This window comes from Hylobates moloch, unplaced genomic scaffold, assembly GCF_009828535.3.
Source record: "Hylobates moloch isolate HMO894 unplaced genomic scaffold, HMol_V3 SCAFFOLD_17, whole genome shotgun sequence".
Lineage (NCBI taxonomy): Eukaryota > Metazoa > Chordata > Mammalia > Primates > Hylobatidae > Hylobates > Hylobates moloch.
The window spans coordinates 30,280,005-30,300,481 of NW_026652292.1; the positions used below are offsets into that span (position 1 = coordinate 30,280,005).

The 20,477-nt window shown below is 39.3% G+C and overlaps 1 long non-coding RNA gene across 1 annotated transcript in view; it reads right to left on the minus strand.

Annotated features, from left to right (window-relative positions):
- The window catches only part of LOC131381626 (uncharacterized), a 34,156-nt gene extending 24,671 nt beyond the window's left edge, over positions 1 to 9,485 (minus strand). The window contains exons 1-2 of the long non-coding RNA XR_009210500.1: positions 9,382 to 9,485; positions 8,922 to 9,039 (exon numbers count right to left, since the gene is read on the minus strand). This is a non-coding gene — a long non-coding RNA (uncharacterized LOC131381626). The remainder of the gene's footprint in view (positions 1 to 8,921; positions 9,040 to 9,381) is intronic.
- Positions 9,486 to 20,477: the final 10,992 nt, after the last annotated feature.

Here is a 20,477-nt window from a genome sequence, read left to right on the forward strand (position 1 = left end):
GAATTAATTTTTGTATAAGGTGTAAGGAAGGGATCCAGTTTCAGCTTTCTACATATGGCTAGCCAGTTTTCCCAGCACCATTTATTAAATAGGGAATCCTTTCCCCATTTCTTGTTTTTGTCAGGTTTGTCAAAGATCAGATAGTTGTAGATATGCGGCATTATTTCTGAGGGCTCTGTTCTGTTCCATTGATCTATATCTCTGTTTTGGTACCAGTACCATGCTGTTTTGGTTACTGTAGCCTTGTAGTATAGTTTGAAGTCAGGTAGCGTGATGCCTCCAACTTTGTTCTTTTGGGTTAGGATTGACTTGGCGATGTGGGCTCTTTTTTGGTTCCATATGAACTTTAAAGTAGTTTTTTCCAATTCTGTGAAGAAAGTCATTGGTAGCTTGATGGGGATGGCATTGAATCTATAAATTACCTTGGGCAGTATGGCCATTTTCACGATATTGATTCTTCCAACCCATGAGCATGGAATGTTCTTCCATTTGTTTGTATCCTCTTTTATTTCATTGAGCAGTGATTTGTAGTTCTCCTTGAAGAGGTCCTTCACATCCCTTGTAAGTTGGATTCCTAGGTATTTTATTCTCTTTGAAGCAATTGTGAATGGTAGTTCACTCATGATTTGGCTCTCTGTTTGTCTATTATTGGTGTATAAGAATGCTTGTGATTTTTGTACATTGATTTTGTATCCTGAGACTTTGCTGAAGTTGCTAATCAGCTTAAGGAGATTTTGGACTGAGACAATGGGGTTTTCTAGATATACAATCATGTCATCTGCAAACAGGAACAATTTGACTTCCTCTTTTCCTAATTGAATACCCTTTATTTCCTTCTCTTGCCTAATTGCCCTGGCCAGAACTTCCAACACTGCGTTGAATAGGAGTGGTGAGAGAGGGCATCCCTGTCTTGTGCCAGTTTTCAAAGGGAATGCTTCCAGTTTTTGCCCATTCAGTATGATATTGGCTGTGGGTTTGTCATAGATAGCTCTTATTATTTTGAGATACGTCCCATCAATACCTAATTTATTGAGAGTTTTTAGCATGAAGGGTTGTTGAATTTTGTCAAAGGCCTTTTCTGCATCTATTGAGATAATCATGTGTTTTTTGTCTTTGGTTCTGTTTATATGCTGGATTACATTTATTGATTTGCATACGTTGAACCAGCCTTGCATCCCAGGGATGAAGCCCACTTGATCTTGGTGGATAAGCTTTTTGATGTGCTGCTGGATTCGGTTTGCCAGTATTTTATTGAGGATTTTTGCATCAATGTTAATCAAGGATATTGGTCTAAAATTCTCTTTTTTGGTTGTGTCTCTGCCCAGCTTTGGTATCAGGATGATGCTGGCCTCATAAAATGAGTTAGGGAGAATTCCCTCTTTTTATATTGATTGGAATAATTTCAGAAGGAATGGTACCAGTTCCTCCTTGTACCTCTGGTAGAATTCGGCTGTGAATCCATCAGGTCCTGGACTCTTTTTTGTTGGTAAGCTATTGATTATTGCCAAATTTCAGAGCCTGTTATTGGTCTATTCAGAGATTCAACTTCTTCCTGGTTTAGTCTTGGGAGGGTGTATGTGTCTAGGAATTTATCCATTTCTTCTACATTTTGTAGTTTATTTGCACAGAGGTGTTTGTAGTATTCTCTGATGGTAGTTTGCCAATACTATCAACCTTAAGAACATAAAAATATAGATCTGAAAAGTTGGAAGCTGAAAGTGGGAGAGGAAAACTGTTAAGAAAGGACATGATTTTCCTCATTGTACAAAATGTGGAGTCAAGTGTAATTATCAATCAACATTTACAAGTGTAATCAATTAAATAATAAAAAATAGTCATATATTTGTATTAGGAACGGGTAAGGAGATCAAAGGCAATATTTATGAGCTAAATCCTAATACGGTAGGATGACAGTAGATAATGCCTAAAATATATAATTCATAATTTAGCGGTAAACACGAAGATAACCATCAGAAGAATAAGAAAGAAACAAACAAACAGATTCAGTGGTGTGGCTTGAATGTATGTGTCCTTCCAAATTTCATATGTTGGAACCTAAGACTCAAAGTGATAGTATTAAAAGGTGGACCATAAAAACCGTAGAAGAAAATCTAGGCAATATCATTCAGGACATAGACATAAGAAAAGACTTCATGACAAAAATGCCAAAAGCAATTGCAAGAAAAGCCAAAATTGACAAATGGGATCTAATTAAACTAAAGAGCTTCTGCACAGCAAAAGAAACTATCCACAGTGAACAGGCAACCTATAGAATGGGAGAAAATGTTTGCAATCTACCCATCTGACAAAGATCTAATATCCAGAATTCACAAGGAATTTAAACAAATTTACAAGAAAAAAAACCATTAAAAAGGGGGCAAAGGGTAAGAACAGATACTTCTCAAAAGAAGACATTTATGTGGCCAAGAAACATATGAAGAAAAGCTCATTATCACTGATCATCAGAGAAATGCAAATCAAAACCACAATGAGACATCCCACACCGGTTAGAATGGCAATTATTAAAACGTCAAGAAACAGTAGATGCTGGCGAGGCTGTGAAGAAATAGGAACACTTTTACACTGTTGGTGGGAGTGTAAATTAGTTCAACCATTGTGGAAGACAGTATGGAGATTCCTCAAGGATCTAGAATCAGAAATACCATTTGATGCAGCAATCCTATTACTGGGTACATACCCAAAAGAATATAAATCATTCTACTATAAAGACACATGTACACGTATGTTTATTGCAACACTATTTACAATACCAAAGACATAGAACCAACTCAAATGCCCATCAGTGATAGACTGGATAAAGAAAATGTGCAACATATACTCCATGGAATACTATGGAGCCATAAAAAGGAATGAGATCATGTCCTTTGCAGGGACATGGATGAAGCTGGAAGCCATCATCTTCAGCAAACTAACACAGGAACGGAAAACCAAACACTGCATGTTCTCACTCATAAGTGGGGGTTGAACAATGAGAACACATGGACACAGAGGGGAGAACAACACACACCAGGGCCTGGTGGGGGATGAGGGGTGAGGGGAGGGAACTTAGAGGATGGATAAATAGGTGCAGCAAAACACCATGGCACATGAATACCTATGTAAAAAAACTGCACCTTCTGCACATGTATCCCATTTTTTTTAGAAGAAAGGAAGAAAGACAGAGAGAAAGACAGACAGAAAGAAAGAAGGAAGGAAGGAAGGAAGGAAGGAAGGAAGGAAGGAAAAAGAAGAAAGAAAGAGAGAAAGAAAGAGAGAGAGAGGAAAGAAAGAAAGAAAGAAAGAAAGAAAGAAAGAAAGAAAGAAAGAAAGACAGACAAACCTCTGGGAGGTGATTAGGTCATGAGGGCAGAGCACTTATGGATGGGATGATACCCTTATCAAAGGACTTGAGGGAATTAGCTAGGCCCTTTTGTTTTCTGTCCCTTCTACTATCTGAGGACACAGTGTTTGTCCCCTCCAGAGGAAACAGTGTTTAAGGCACCATCTTGGAAGCAGAGAACAGGCCCTCACTGGACACTGAACCCACCAGCACTTTGATCTTGGACTATCGAGCCTCCATAACTATAAGCAATAAACTTATAATGTGTATACATTACCCAGTCTAAGGTACTTTGTTATAGCAGCATGAATGGACTAAGACACTTGGTTAAAAGTATTAAAAATGGTGGCCTCAAGGGAAACACCTGGGAGAAGACTGAAGGTGGGGTGCAGCAGAAGCTCCAGGTAAACCTGACTCCATTGGTCCATGGACCAGTATTTGAGAACCACTGCTAGAGACAAGGCCAATTGTTTAGACATTGAGTTTTTTGAAGTTGTTTTCTGGTTCTTAGTGTGAACTAGGGTTATTGAAAGTGGGCAGCTCCATGTGACAGACAACAGAATGTAGCAAAAGGAATCATGGGTTCAAGCCATGTTTCTACTCCCTTTCAGGCTAGGTGAAATCCCCTTAGGTGTCAGTTTCTCCATCTGTATAATAGGACTCAAAATTCTAGACTGTCTTTTACTCAGGAAAATTATCAAGGTGAAGTGAGATAATTTTACAAGAATGCTTTTTAAACTATGCAAAAATTATTTAAATTATAATTTATTGTTACTGTTATTACTTGATATGGTCAAAGGGGAGTCAATAAACCTGATAGCCACTCTGCTGCGAGAAGTCATTACTGTTATTGTATTAAGCCCTCCTTTGCATTAAAGTTTTGAATGCACTTATTAAAATATGTTATCAGGAGGAAGGTTAAATTATTATTCAATTACATTATTCTGGTTTGGATCAGCACAAGAAGTAAACATTTTTTCTGCTTGAGGAGCTGGGCTCATACCCAACTACAGAAGCTGGAGTTAAGGGACAAATTATTCTCTTCTTCAACTTTCTGGTAAAGGGGACACAGGTGTAAAACCTAAGCCTGGATAATTGGATGCTTCTTCCTTGGATTTTTGAATAGAGAAAGAATGACGTAAAGGACAGAGACAATGGCTCAAAGGCAGGAGGCCAGCAGCTGTAGCTCAGTGTGCTCAAGGGCAGTCAGGTCAGTGGCCGTACTCCAACCAGCTTTTCCTGCGACATGTTCTAAATTATGTACCTGTTGCCTGGCTGATATAGTTTGGCTCTGTGGCCCGCACAAAATCTCATCTCAAGCTGTGATCCCCATGTGTCAAGGGAGGGACCTGGTGGGAGGTGACTGGATCATGGGAGAAGTTTCCCCCATGCTGTTCTCACAGTGAGTGGAGTTTTCATGTGGTCTGGTAGTTTAAAAGTGTTTGGCAGTTCCCACCTCACTCTCTCGCTGTCTCTCCTGCTGCCTTTTGAAGCAGGTGCTCACTTCTCCTTCACCTTCTATCATGATTGTAAGTTTCCTGAGGCTTCACCAGCCACGTGGAACTGTGAGTCTATTAAAGCTCTTTTCTTTACAAATGACACAGTCTCCGGTAGCTCTTTATATCAGTGTTCAGGTAGCTCTTTATATCAGTGTGAAGATGGACTAATTCACTGGCCTTTCTTAGTTTCTGTCATTTCTGAGCTTAGAAACCTTCTCCTTCTGTATTTTGTGAGTTACTCAGTATATTTTCAGTGGATTGCTTTCTTGCTTGAGATAGATTCAAGACTTGTGTCTGATAGAACATCTGGACTAGAGTTTGTTAATCTAATTACAGTAGTTACAGTTGCCATTCATCTGAACCCTATAGAACCAGACATTTTGGAGAGGGGTAAAAGACAGGAAAATTTTAAATAAATCTAATAGAACAATCTGAAATGGGCTTCTATGTAGCACAGAGAGGAGCAAAGCACAGAGGGGATAGTCAGGGATGGGGTTCTGAAAATAAGGGAGGGGCTTCTCAAACAAGGTATCAAACGGCACCAAAATCAGGTGCTGCTTCCTACTTTATTATTTCTTATTAGCAATAGTATTTACCAAGACACTCAAAGCCTGCCCCGATCCATGAGACCCTGAACTTTGCAGACCCAGGGGTCAGCAGCACCAAAGTAAGAACTAGAAGCTAATAACAGAGCTTCTTCAACTACATGAAGCAAAAACTAAAAGAACTGAAAAGAAAATAGAGAAAGCCACAACTTGGGTTGTATATTTCAATACCTCTCTCTCATTAATTGATGAAACAAGTAAACAGAGAATCCATAAGGGAATATGAGACCTGAGCAACACTATGAACCAATCTGGCCTGATTGACATTTATAAAACATCCCACCCAACAACAGCAGAATACACAGTCTTTACAAGTATGCATACACTAGTTAGCAAGACAGACTGTATTTTTGTCCTTAAAATAATCTCAATAAATTTGAAAATATTAAAGTCATACAAATTATGTTCTCTAACTGCAATATAATTTACTTAGAAATCAGTAACAGAAAGGTATATGGAAATTTTCCAAACATTGTATTGCTTAATTTTGCTTATCTTTATTTTCTAAGTGTCTGATATAAATGTGCATTTCCTTTCGAGTTAGAGAAAAAACAACAAAACTTACTATTATCTAAAATACATATACTTTTCCTTTAAGAGGCTTACAGTCTAGTTGGAGAAAGAGACATGTAAATAACATAATACCTGGTGGACAGGACTAAGCACCCTCGAGGAATGAGGGAGAATTGGTTGGGTCAAGTGTAGTTTCACACCAAAACTGAAACCACTACTCTCTCCAACATCCGGACCATCACACATTGTTCTATCTGAACAACTGGGCCTACTGTCTTCATTCATGATAATTTTCTCTCAGGGGATCCTTTATCTCTGACTCCTAACTTCTGCCCCTGGCACCCCAGTGCACCAGACCGGAGTATTAACGTTTGAATCTCAGTTGTGAGCTGAGTTCAAGATCCCTTCCACAAGTGAAGGATGCACCTGGACATTTGCTGCAGTGTCCTTGAACTGCAGGTTAAGGATGATTTCTAGAAGTCCCCTATTAGTTCCTCTTTTTTTTTTTTTGAGACAGGGTCTCACTGTGTTACCCAGGCAGGAATGCAGTGGCACTATCACAGTTTACCACAGCCTCAACCTCCCAGACTGAAACTATCCTCCCACCTCAGCCTCCTGAGTAGTTGGAACTATAGGCATATGCCACCGTGCTCAGCTAATTTTATATTCTTTGTGGAGATAGGGTCTTACTATGTTACCCAACCTACTTTTGAACTCCTGGGCTCAAGCAATCCTCCCCCTTCAGCCTCCCAAAGTGCTGGGATTACAGGCACAAACCACAATGCCAGGCCCCTGGAAATTCCATGCTAGAAGACAACCTGTTGGGGAGAGAGCATCTCTAAAGCCATTGTATCCCCACTGCCTAGCACACAGTAGTTGCTTAGTAAACATTTGCTAATTGTGTCGTGATATATTGAGAATAAAAGCATGAGCCCAAGATTGTTTTGGTCGACTGGTTATTGTTGGGATATTTATAGACAAAGCCTCTTTCCAGTGTTTTCCACCAAACTTTCCTGTAGTGCTGAGCAGGGCTGAGCAAGCCAAGCAATGAGGAGATTGGTCCAAATTCTTCAACTCTTTCTCAGCATTCTGGATTCACTAAAACCCCAAACACATTTCTACCTGGCAATTTCGTCTTTCATTTTTCAACCCCAGTGAGTTTCCAACAAAATTGAATCTCTGTTGCAGATCTGTTTGTGTTCCACTCCATCCAAATGCCAGAACCATCTACTATTTCAAGTTAGAAGCCTCCAAAGGCTCATGCCTGAGGAAAGGATAGCTGGGAATCCCAATTTACTCCCAAACAAACTAAAAGTAAAAAAGCCAACAGTAGATAGAGAATGTATTGCATAATGAAATCCAAACTGTGAGTACTAATTTGTGATGCAGAAAAATGGACACTGATTTAGGACTGAGATGTTGAGCCCAGAATCTGATTTTATTTCTTGATTAATTAAGGTATGTCACTTGGCCTTCTTGGCCTCAGTTTCCCCCCGTCTTGTCTAGCGAAGCTGATTCTTTTATGGGACTCAATAAGTTCCCTTCAGCTTTAGTGTTCTGTGATTTTGCAATGCTCCTTTACAGATGCTCAGGGCCCTATCCCTTGGCAAGCTGCCTCCTCTGTCCCTGTCTTGTCTCATTGCTTGTCAGTGTGTGCTAAAACAATAAACGACTGGTTGGTTGCAAGAAAAGTATGCGTTGGATCAAGCAGATGTATCTGCTCTCTGCCCTCTGGAGAGAACATAGAAGGCTTTGATGTTGTCTGAATGGGTTCCACATTTTGACCTAGAGACCCTTCAATTCTAAGTAGGCCCCATTGCCAATATATGAAACAATTATTTACAATTAAAGAAGCATTCCATACCAAACCTGCCACCATTGTTTTATTTTAAAAAGAAAAAAAAAAGCATAATTCCAGAGATCAAATTTCTAATCCTGAAAATGGAAAAAAAGGAGGGGTGTTGGGGGGATGCCTGGAACCTGGTTTTCATGTACTGTTCAAGTTTAATAAAAGGAAATGAGTCGGCTGAGTGAGGCAGCCAGTCTCCATGTTACCATGGAGCTAAATGGATTCTTGGTGTGTATCTGTGACATGAAACACATAGCCCCCATGGCATCCAACAGCCTGCTCATCCTTGGTCTCAAACCCAACGCTTTCTTTGGGCTGGAGGTTTTTGGTGGCCCACGCAAGTGGTTATGTACAGGACGCAGCACAATTTCAGTCACATGAAAATTGTTACCTCCCTTCCTCTTCCCTGAATGTGATTTCAAAATTATCCAGAGGCCTGTCTTCCACATTCACCCAGCTTCTATAGAGTAAAATAGCATTTTCTGAAATGTGGTCTGTGGAACTTACATCCTGACAAATAAATAAAATGATACATTTACTAACACGTTTGAGATATGCTGCATAATATCTCCTTCTCTTGAAGTTGACTTAGCATATCAAAGGCTCTGAGAAGTTCCACGCACAGTAAATAGTGGTTTTGATACTGGTCAGGAAGAGCAAAGACTACTGGGCCAAAGGAACATTCCATGTCTCTGTATATATTGTTCATATTTTCTGATCCCAAAGTTCCTCCCCAACGTATCTTCCCCCACCAAAATCACCAGCTGGAAATTAGCTTTCCTCCTCTGAACTACATGAACACTTATTTGCATCTTATTTGCATAAACTTTTTAAAAATTCTTTTTTGTATTAGAGATATACACAGATATGCCTTATCTGTCCCATTTGCCTGTACACTCCTAGAGAACAGAATCTTTTTTCCTTAGTCTTTATCTATCATAGAAGATTGTCCACGAGAGGCTGGGTGCGGTGGCTCACACCTGTAATCCCAATGCTTTCAGAGGCCGAGGTGGGTGGATCACTTGAGGTCAGGAGTTCGAGATCAGCCTGGGCAACATGGCAAAACCCTGTCTGTACAAAAAATACAAAACTTAGCCGAGTATGGTGGTGCGTACCTGTAATCCCAGCTATTTGGGAGGCTGAGGCAGGAAAACTGCTTGAACTTGGGAGGTGGAGGTTGCAGTAAGTCTAGATTGCGCCGCTGCACTCTGGCCTCAGTGAAAGAGTGAGGCTCTGCCAAAAATAAAAATAAAAATAAATAAAAAAGATTGTACATGAGAGCAGTCTATACATGTTTAGTTGCTTGACTGAATGATAGATGGATTGAAAGGATCAATCAATCTAGGAACTGGCAGCTTTTAAATGTCTATATCATCTTTGGCAAGTAACAATGAAATCTTCAGCTGGGTGCGGTGGCTCATGCCTGTAATCCTAGCACTTTGGGAGGCCGAGCTGGGTGGATCACTTGAGGTCAGGAGTTTAAGACCAGCCTGGCCAATGTGGTGAAACCCTCCTCTCTACTAAAAATACAAAAGTTAGCTGGGCATAGTGGCAGGCGCCTGTAATTTTACCTACTTGGTTGGCTGACGCAGGAGAATTGCTTGAACCCAGGCGGTGGAGGTTGCAGTGAGCAGAGATCACGTCATCGCACTCCAGCATGGACAACAGAGCAAGACTCTGTCTCAAAAAAAGAAAAGAAAAAAAAATTAAATCTTTAAATAAATTTTAAAAACCCATGCTATACTCAAAGCTGAAGTTTGGAAAGTTAAAATATTAACAGTGACTATGTAAGCATCATACATCTCCCCTTTCCTTCTCTCTTCACTCACTAATTCAGTTTCTGAGAAACAGTAATCATCACTCTTTCATCTTCGCATCTGGAAATGTGCTTCAGGTATTCATGCAACTTATTTATCATAATTAAACTTGACTTCAGAGGAAAATGTCAATTTCAGAGAGTCCATTAGGGTGGGATTATATTACTGTTTATGAATAACATTTTGTAGGCTCAATGTACAGAAAACTATAGTGTTATAGGCTCTAATTCTGAAACTTATTGGTTAGAATGGTGATTGTTCTGGTTAATTGAATATTCTAATTATTAAAAAATTACAAAATAAAAGCTCTACATACATTATCAATTTTCAAATAATTTTAGTTCCATAAAATGTACCTAACAGTAATGTCAAGCTGAAAGGATTAGATCAGTTTTTGGAGAACGTGAGAAACAAGCGTTGATCTCTAGAAAACAAATACCAATAAGACAAAATCTCCACCATCAATAGGCTTATTATATAGTAGAATTTCTCAAGCCTGGCACTATTAATATTTTAAACTATATAATTCTTTGTTGTAGGGTGCAGTCCTATACATTGCAGGATGTTAAACAACATCCCTGGCCCCTACCTTCTAGATGCCAGTGATATTTCCCCAGTAGTGACAATCAAAACAATGTCTGGTCATTGCCACATATGTCTCCTGGGGAATAAAATTGCCCCAGTTGAGAACCTCTGTAATGAAGAAAAAGATACTTAAAATTTTAACAGGAGTTCAGAGTCATCTTCTGACCACAAATTCTAATTTTACAGTTTGATATGGTTTGGCTCTGTGTCCCCACCCAAATTTCAGCTTGAAATGTAATAATCCTCATGTGCCAAGGGTGGGGCCAGGTGGAGATAACTGAATCATGAGGGAGGTTTCCCCCATACTGTTCTCATGATAGTGAGTGAGTTCTCACAAGATCTGATGGTTTTATAAGCATCTGTCATTTCCCCTACTGGTATATTCTCTTTGCCGATTGCCATCCATGTAAGACATGACTTGTTCCTGCTTGCCTCCTGCCATGATTGTGAGGCCTCCCCAGCCTCACAACTGTGGAACTGTAAGTCCATTAAACCTCTTTTTCTTCCCAGTCTCACGTATGTCTTTGTCTGCAGTGTAAAAACAGACTAATACACAGTTCCATTGGATATAGGTAATATAGGAAATCTTGGGCTAATTTTAGAATGAGTCTAAAACATAGCAATAAATGTTTGACATTATATTTCCTATTCATAGGAGAATAAAAAACTAAAATATTTGCCCTTTCTGAGGATTTGAATCAGCCACTAAGTATTCACTTTTTGTGCTCTTCTTTGCACCCAGCTTTCAGTTAGGCATGAAGAAGGTAGAAATCTCAGTTACAGTCCTATGTGCAATTCAAATCTACTTGAGCAGCAGAGGTAATGGAATTAAACTAAAAGCCACCTTAGAGATAACTTACCTACTCCTATATTTTTATATGAAAAAATAAGACCCCCCAAATCAAAAAGGTGATACAACCTAAAAACATTTAGTAAATGGACTTTGAACTAAAACAAAAATATCTTGACTCTCAGGCAATGGCTTTGACCAATAACAAATATTTGCTATCTGCCAAATAATGTGAGACAGACTGCAAGTGCTGGAGGTGTTCAGAGTGAAAGGAAACTTGAGGTGGGCGGGAATAGTTAGAGACAGAAACAAAGAAGAGGAGGGACTGAAGCCAGGCTCTGAAGAGCACAGGCAGCTTCAGGAAAAGGGTCTGGAGGGCCATTCTGGTATCTTTCCCATGGCCCTGGTGCCAACTTGGGAATAATATGAGAAGACACAGAGCAGCAGAAAAGTGGCTGATATGAACCAGGAACTAAGTTCATGTTGCGAAAGAAGGCAAAGACGATTTGGGATAGTTTTCAAAATCATTCTGAGGAATCCCAGATGACTTTCTTTTCTGAGTACTTTCCCCACTTTTGCTCTATTCAAAGTGCCCCACTGGCCCAGAGAGGACCCATGGGAGCAGCTTTGCTGAAGGTGAAAGGCATCCCCAAGTCTTCAGTCCATGAAAGATATCGACTTCATGGTTCAAATTATGAAACCACACTTCAAAGTCCTAGGAACAGAAACAATTGTTGTGCTTCTAAAATGGAAACTTTTATCACTTTTCTCCCTTTAGTATTGACCTTGAAAATCTAACTGGACTTGATTCCTTTTGTCTTGCATAAGTTAAATTTTCCTTCTGTATCAAGGGATATACCTGGCATCAGTAAATAGATTACATAAATCACAAAAAAATGAATGTGACTATCTGAGCCAAGAAATTGAATTAAACCAATACCAAAACAAACAAACAAAAATACATTTAAAAACCTAAGACACAAAAATGTCATCAAAACCTAGAAAAGATCTTGAAACATCTGGTGTTATTATTACTACAACTATTATTTCCAAGGTAAATGAGATAGGGTTATCCTTCTCCTACTTTCTCAGACATTTCTCAGGCAAAACACCTCACTGAGTCATTGGAATGTTTTATCCACTGTTCACACCTTTTAAAAATATTCAGTGAGCACCAACTATGTAATTCGCTTTTCCTCTTGTAATCAAATTTCACTTGTATGAAAACATTTGGAGAGGAGGAAATACAGACACAAAACTGGAGAAGACAGCATAATGTCTGTTTCAGATATGGTTCCCAATCCTATAGACTCAGATCTGAGTCCAGTGCAGAGGGGACTGCAGGCAGAAGCCAAAGAAAATGTTTTCAAAGGAACTCTGAGAGGTGTGGGGGCCTACACAGTGCATTGCTATTTTGAGAGACAAAGCACAGAGCTGGGAAGTGGGGCCTTCACACCTCTTTGTGAAGCATTGGTCCATCCCAGTGAGAACTTTAGGAAGAGCATGAGGACACTGCACCCTTTGTGGGACAACAGTGTCACCTGAAAGAGCACCAGCAGTTGGGACACTGTGGAGGTATTTTTTAAATTTTTATTTGTTGAGAACCTCAATGTTTGTTTGTTTATTTATTTATTTATTAGAGACAGGGTCTTGCTGTGTCACCCAGGCTGGAGTGCAATGGTACAATCATAGCTCACTGTGGCCTTATGGTCCTGGGCTCAAGCGATCTTTCTGCCTCTACCTCCTGAATAGCTGATACGAAAGGTACGCACCACCATGCCCAGCTAATTTTAAAAATATTTTTGGAGAGATGGGATCTCACTCTGTTGCCCAGACTGGCCTTGAATTCCTGGCCTCAAGTGATCCTCTTGCTTTGGCCTTCCAAAGTGCTGGGATTACAGGCATGAGCAAATGCACCCAGCAGTTAATATGTATCAGTGGCTTTCTGTGCCAGCCATTCTTCTAGATGCTAAGGGATACAGCAATGAACAACAAGCAAGGGCAGAAGAAGGCAATAAGGGAAATAAAGAAGTACATGAAAAACTATTTATGAACTCATGCGGGACATCCCAGGAACTCCCAGAAATAACTAGGAGTGGAGCTGGCAGGCTGCAATCGGAGGTTGAAGCTGTACAGATAAGAATATAAACCTGTTGGCTAGGTGCGGTGGCTCACATCTGTAATCCCAGCACTTTAGGAGGCCGAGGCGGGCAGATCACAAGGTCAGGAGTTCGAGACCAGCCTGACCAACATGGTGAAACTCGTCTCTACTAAAAAGACAAAAATTGGCTGGGCGTGGTGCCATGCACCTGTAATCCCAGCTACTCAGGAGGCTGAGGCAGGAGAATTGCTTGAACCCGGGAGGCAGAGGTTGTAGTGAGCTAAGATCATGCTATTGCACTCCAGCCTGGGCAACAGAACGAGACTCCATCTCAAAAAAAAAAAAAAAAACAAAAAAAGAAAAGAAAAAAAAGAATATAAACCAGTTAAATTCTGCTTAAAATTCTTACTATGACCCCATTGATATAGGCACACTGATTTACACCTGCATGGATAAGGGCTGGAAGGAAATATGTTAAATGGTAACAGTGATTATTTATGGACAGTTGAATTATGAATGATATGTTAATATAATTTCATATAAAATCTATTTCCAAATGTTCTAGAGTGAATAGTCTTCCTTTATCCTTACAAGATACATTCCAAGATCCCCAGTAGATGCCTAAACCAAAACCTATATATACTATGTTTTTTTCTATGTATACCTACCTGTGATAAAGTTTAATTTATAAATTAGGCACAGTAAGAGGTTAAGAACAATAACTATTAGTAAAATAAAACAAGTATAACTTTACACTGTAATAAAGTTATGTGAATGTGGATTTGATAACCAAGATGGCTACTAACTGACTTATGAGCAAGTAGTGTCTACAGCATGGATCCACGGGACAAAGGGAGAATTCATTTCTAGGGCAGAATGATGCAAGATTTCATTATGCCGCTTAGTATGCTGAAAAACTTAACACTTCTGAATTGTTTATTTCTGAAATTTTCCATTGAATATTTTTGAACCACAGTTGACGGTGGGTAGTTGAAACTATGGAGAGCAAGACTGTAAATAAGAGAGAAGTGCTGCATATGTTACTTTCATAAACATAAAATTTTTTTTTGGTCTAGGAGGCAGAGGTTGTGTTACTATGTCATTAATTTTCCCTGGATAGTATGATGTCCTAGGGAAAACTCTGACCCTGCTGTATATTTAGAAGAAATGTATTTGATGATAAACGTACCAAAACATTAGATTAAAATAAAATGTGTTTCTAAAGGACAATATAGATAGTTGAAATGACAAATTTTTATGCTGCTGGATTGTAATTAAATGTTCACTCTTATTGCATCCTTTTCCAGCAAAGTAAACTTTACCAGAAATGAAAAACAAGAGTATAATTATCTCTCTCTAGGAATACTTATAAAAATAAGCTATGTAGTTTCTTAGAAGATCAATTCTACATCAATAAGTAGATAATTAAGAGAACTCTCCAGACAATTCAAGAATTCAAATATCATATCTTTGCCTTGGTGTCTCTAAATATCCTGTTATCATAAACATGTACTTTCTAGTTCTTTTGTAAGGAATTCCTCTTGAAACATCAAGGGTTCAAAAGTTTACTGTTATCCCTTTTGTAATCATGTACTTTAATATTATACATATATTAATTGATTGTCCTGGAGAACTATAATTCAACCTAGTGTCTCATACAGGTGGTATTTCTTAGTTAGAAAAACAAACAAACAAACAAAAACAATAAGAAAACAAGAAGAAACATAATCTTGTTTTCCCTCTTTCAGACCTAACTGTGATTTAAAAAGTAAGGTTAATTTTCCTAAAAACAACCTGATGAGACTTTATTCCAACACAAGCAACATGTGCATACCCGGGTTAGATAAATGAAAAAGATACAGAGACCTGTAACACACCTGGAGGGGCCAGGCTTAGGTAGAGAATAAAAATGAGAGATTAGCTTGGGGACCCCAGAATGTGGAGATTCCTGAAAGTGAGAGACTCTGGAAAGGCAGCTGGATAGCACTGATGCCTAGCATAGTGCTATCCCCAATGGGTCACTAATTACCACTTGATGATGATAATGTTAGTGGCAACTATACACCTGCATCACTGCATTGCTACTCCCAGAAAAGGAACTGCAAATGCTGATTTGGCTTAATCAGACCTTCAACAGAGTTAATAATCCAAGAAGACCTCCAGAGAATTGTCAAGGAGGTTTATTGTCCATAAAACATTCATGACTCCAATCCAAAAACAAGGGCAAGCTCACCAAGCTTCAGAAGCCAGAATGGCTCCATCCCACAAAAAGATAGCCCAGGAGTTCTAGCCATGGCACTGCACATACATGAGTGGATGGTTTTGTTCTGGAAGCTCAAATCTTGGGGACTGTTTTGCGTCCTTCCAGATCTGATTGATTAAGAGGTAACCTTTGAATTGAGAAAGTTCACACTGCTTAGGTCAGGTTCACTGGGAATATTTGCTGCACTACAAGACTTTCTCTGGAGCCCCTGTTCCCTTTCTGTGCTAAGATCTTCTTGGAAATCTAAGAGAAGAGTTGAGAAGAACATCATAAACCACAGCCAGCCTATAGAAAAGTGTGATAGTTGGTTCTACTGCACTGAAAATGTGGGAGTTTTATATTTTACATTTACGTTTTACAGACATTAGGCATACTAATGTATATAAAGCTGCTAAATGGTATCTGTCACATAATAAGAACGCACACATTCCAACCAAAGTTGCCAAACTTTGGATTGTGAGCCGTCAGGTTTTTGGTAAAGTTTTATTGGAGCACAGCCACATCCACCATTTACATATTGTCTACGGCAGCTTTCATGCTACGTCAGCAGAGTTGAGTATTTGTGATGGAGACCGTGTAGCATGCAAAGTCAAAAATATTTGCTATCTGCCCCTTCCCAGAAAATGTTTGTCAGTCGATACTCCATTATTTTTCCATTCAGTCTTAGCTTGCCCTGGGAGCCAGATAGAAAACACGAGGTATCAGGGAGCTCTCCTCTCCCTGATGGAGATAAACCAACTTGGAATCTCAGTATACTGCTAAGTCTCATCACATGAACTGTTCTGTCTGAGTAACAACCTAACAGTCTTATTGCAAAAATGCATACACTTTTATTATCACAAAGGCCATACAACTAAAGATGCAAGCCCTTCAGTAACTGTCAAATCACACAAGGGAATGGGAATGACTTTCATGTTGAATTACAATTCATCATCTCAATGGTGCTTGCGAAGGTTTTCTCATTGTTTCCATTTATGAAACACTGCTTTTCAATTTTACCTCTTGAAAGGGTAAAAAAAAATATGCTTTGAGTTTTTTCACTTCAAAAAGAGAAGTTCAAGTAAGTAGTGCATCTTAATAGTACTATTCTTGCTTTTAAGGGAGGGGGAAAAGGTGGGAAAGCTAGTAAATATATTTGGAGAGAAGAGGAACCCCCTTTAAGCTAAATTATGGGTGGAACAAGTATAGTCAAACATCAGAAAACGCAAATTATCCATATCGCCAAGCTAAATTCCAAGAATCATCTGGAAAGTATGTTCTGTGACAAACTACTCTGAATGCTGTTCTATATCACTCACCAGTTGGGGTTATTAAGATTTACATCAAATTTCCTAGTATTTACTCCTGAGTCCTTTTTTATTTTTATTTATTTATGTATTTATTTATTTTTGAGACGGAGTTTCGCTCTTGTTGCCTAGGCTGGAGTGCAGTGGCGCAATCTCGGCTCACCACAACCTCCGCCTCCCGAGTTCTAGCGATTCTCTTGCCTCAGTTTCCTGAGTAGCTGGGACCACAGGCATGCACCACCACACCCGGCTAATACTCCTGGGTTGTTGCAAGTCCCTTATGGAAGCTTTTAGCTTTTAGGTGGGAAGGCAAGTCTGTCTAAAAAAAGAGAAAAAAAGAAAAATGTAAGAGACTGACGGAGGTAGACTTCATGCTCAAACTCAGCTCTGCCATTTACTAGCTATGTATCCTTGGGCAAGTAGATCAATTTCTCTGAGCTTTGGCTTCCTCATTCATAAACTGATGACGATAATAGTTTCCACCTCTTTAGGCATATTCGTGTATGTAAAGCAGTGAAGTGGTACCTGTCAAATAATAAGAATGCAAACACTGCAACCAAAATCACTAAACTTTGGTTTGTGAGCCATCAGTTCTTTTTGTAAATAAAGTTTTATTGGAACACAGCCACATGCATTCATTCACATATTGTCTATGGCAGCTTTCACTCTACATCGGCAGAGTTGAGTAGTTGTGACAGAGACCATGCAGCCTGCAAAGCCAGAAATATTTCCTATCTGCCCCTTTCCAGAAAACGTTTGCCAGTCCCTGCATTAAACAATTTTTTAAAACTATTATTATGATAACTTCCTTTTCTTATTTTATGTAGAGAGAAACTTTCACAAGCTAACTTTCAGAGAAGTATAGCAACTTAATAAGAATGACCCAACAAAGTGAAGACAGGGCTTCTCTTCTGCTCTTCCCACTGCGTATTCCTTACTACATTTATAGAACCTTGAATGAGGGCATTTTTTTCAGGAAGCACATTTAGCTTAGAGGTCCCATAACACATCTGCTATTTTTCCAACTGACTGGCATTCAATTCAGGTTGAACTTACTAAAATGAAACACTCCCATTTAGGGTTGTGAAATGATTAGAAGTTCTGCGTAGTTTGGTTCTTCCCAAGAACCCTACCCCAAAATATTCTTTTTTTTTTTTGATAAGGAGTCTCGCTCTGTCGCCCAGGCTGGAGTGCAGCGGCGCGATCTCGGCTCACTGCAAGCTCCACCCCCCGGGTTCACGCCATTCTCCTGCCTCAGCCTCCCGAGTAGCTGGGACTACAGGCGCCCGCCACCACTCCCGGCTAATTTTTTTGTATTTTTAGTAGAGACGGGGTTTCACCGTGTTAGCCAGGATGGTTTCCGTCTCCTGACTTCGTGATTCGCCTGCCTCCGCCTCCCAAAGTGCTGGGATTACAGGCATGAGCCACTGCGCCCGGACTTTTTTTTTAAAATTCAACTTCTATTTTAGATTCAGGGGGTACATGTGCAGGTGTGTTACCTGGGTATATTGCATGATATTCTTGATTTTTAAAAAATTGGCTCAGATAACCCCAGTGTGCTATCTTTCTCTGGGTTCCGTTTTCTTTGAAGTCCGAGAGAGTAGGAAACATCCTCAGCGGGGCTGAGTCCCTGACTGGAGCCCTGATCTCTGAATGCAAGTTTAACAAAAGCCTCAGGGTCACCCAAGTTATCATCAAGTGGGTAAGTTAAAAATGGAGGCGTGCAGACAAATTGGCAGTTTAAAAATTAAACTTATCCAAAAAGACAGTTCAACTCAGAAAGCATTTCACTTCTACAGCACCTTGGCTCACTTACTGATAATCTCTAAAGAGACATTTTTACAAAGTGAATTTGATGTGTAGCTATGTTCTATTCACTTTCATCAGCAGAACTCCCTTTCTATCAAAATAACAAGAATTTGAACTAAAACTTTAGAAAGGAAAAAAAATAACAACTCAAGAGAGAAAAGGCGAGTGAAGCAGGATTTCTGTGGCTTTATTTCTTAAATTGAAAAAAGACAGCATCAGAACAAATGGTGCCTCCAGGGCTCTTGGCTGCCCTTTCTGTCCTTCCATGGTGTAACCCTTAGGAAACGACTTAGTTAAAAATAAGAAACTTTTAAAAAAATAGAATTTTCTCTCCCAGATATTTAATTGGTTTATTTGCAGAGATAAAATGTCCTTCTCTGATCTAAAGATGAACTTCCAAATTATGAAAAGTCATACAGAATGAGAGAATTTATTAAATTCAAAAAATGATGTTTTCGGGATTAGAGTTGTTGAAAAATAGCAACAAGATTGGAGCAATGGAGGAGGTTTTCACTGTTAATTATTTTATCACTAACATTTTATCCAATTGAAGATAAATGTATTTTCTTTCCTAGATGGCTCTGGGATTAAAGCAAGTCTCAAACTCGAGGTAGAGTTTTGTAGCCAAGTTACAAGAGCTTGACAAAGTTTATCATGGGAATGCTGACGCCACCTTACAACAACCTGACTAGCGCCACTATAATGTTATCAAAATATGTGGGAAATAATTTGTTTCAGTATAGACAAGAGAATATAACATTGCCACACTGAAATAAAGCACATTTTCTAATTGTTGATTCTAACATAACAATTTTGCAAAACTTGAGGTGATTTGAGGGAATGTGGAAATCCAGTTAGCACACACATGAGAGATACGGGCACGTGATATCCAACTTGTCTTGCTCCCTCTCTGAAACCAACTGGAATATTCCTGCAACATGCAACTTTTGTTTTTTAAGTATAAGTTCATCAAGAGGATTTAAAAAGAGGTAGAAAAATACTGAAGCCTGACCACAGAAAACAGGAAAAACAGCAGAAGGCCTCAATTTTCTAACCCAGGAATAGATATAAAATACAACTGAAAATAGCTCAAGAAAGATATTACACAGGTCCTGGCTTTCCTTCATTTTGGAAGTGAGCAGGGAAAGCAGAACAAAGATGGGGAGAGCGAATGCAAGAGCTGGTCTCTTACGGCAGCAAAGCTCCATCCTATTTGGACAGCCATGGTTTTACCTGCATTCATGATTCATGACACATCACATCTCAGTATTGATTCAGAGAGTGCTCCCATTTTCTCATCCCTGGAAGAATCTCTCTGATCACTTCTTAACTTTCAGAAAGTAGATCAGTCCAGCTACTCCATCATCCACAGAGAAGTGAACCTCTGGGCTTCCCATATGTTCTTCTAGCTCTTTAATATTGAGCTCTTCCAGTTTCCGTTGCTCATCTCCACAGGGAGAGCTCTTCTTGGGAGAATGTGTCCATTCACATTTTTTAACTGTCATCATCTTGATAGCTTACAACTATATAGAACTTTCCATTTTCCACAACTCCTTCAAATATCCCACAGCACCTCTGTGCGGTAGTAGTATTCTTCTGAGTTTACTGAGGCAACAGAGCCAGTATTAACAGGCTCACTATTTATATCCATAATCCAACCTTACACTCACTCTGGAAAAAGGATTTATTGTAACTTCACAGTTATAAGAATTACATAAATGACTTCCCTATATAAGCAATATTTAACTGCTTTTGGACACCAAGGCTTCATTTTGACCATTTTGTAGAAAATCCTTCTCAAAAAGCTTATATGACACAAAGGACTGTCAATATAATTTAACCTGTTCTCGAAGACACAAGATTGTAATTAGAAACATCTGTTATTTTGTAATGATGTAAGATAGTTTTGTTTCTTGGAGTCTAGCAATCCTCCCCTCTCCTCTTCTCAGGCTATCTGCTGCAATTCTGCCTCTTACAGCCCTGTTTCTCTCTCAAATCCTCTCGCACAACTAAGTATTGG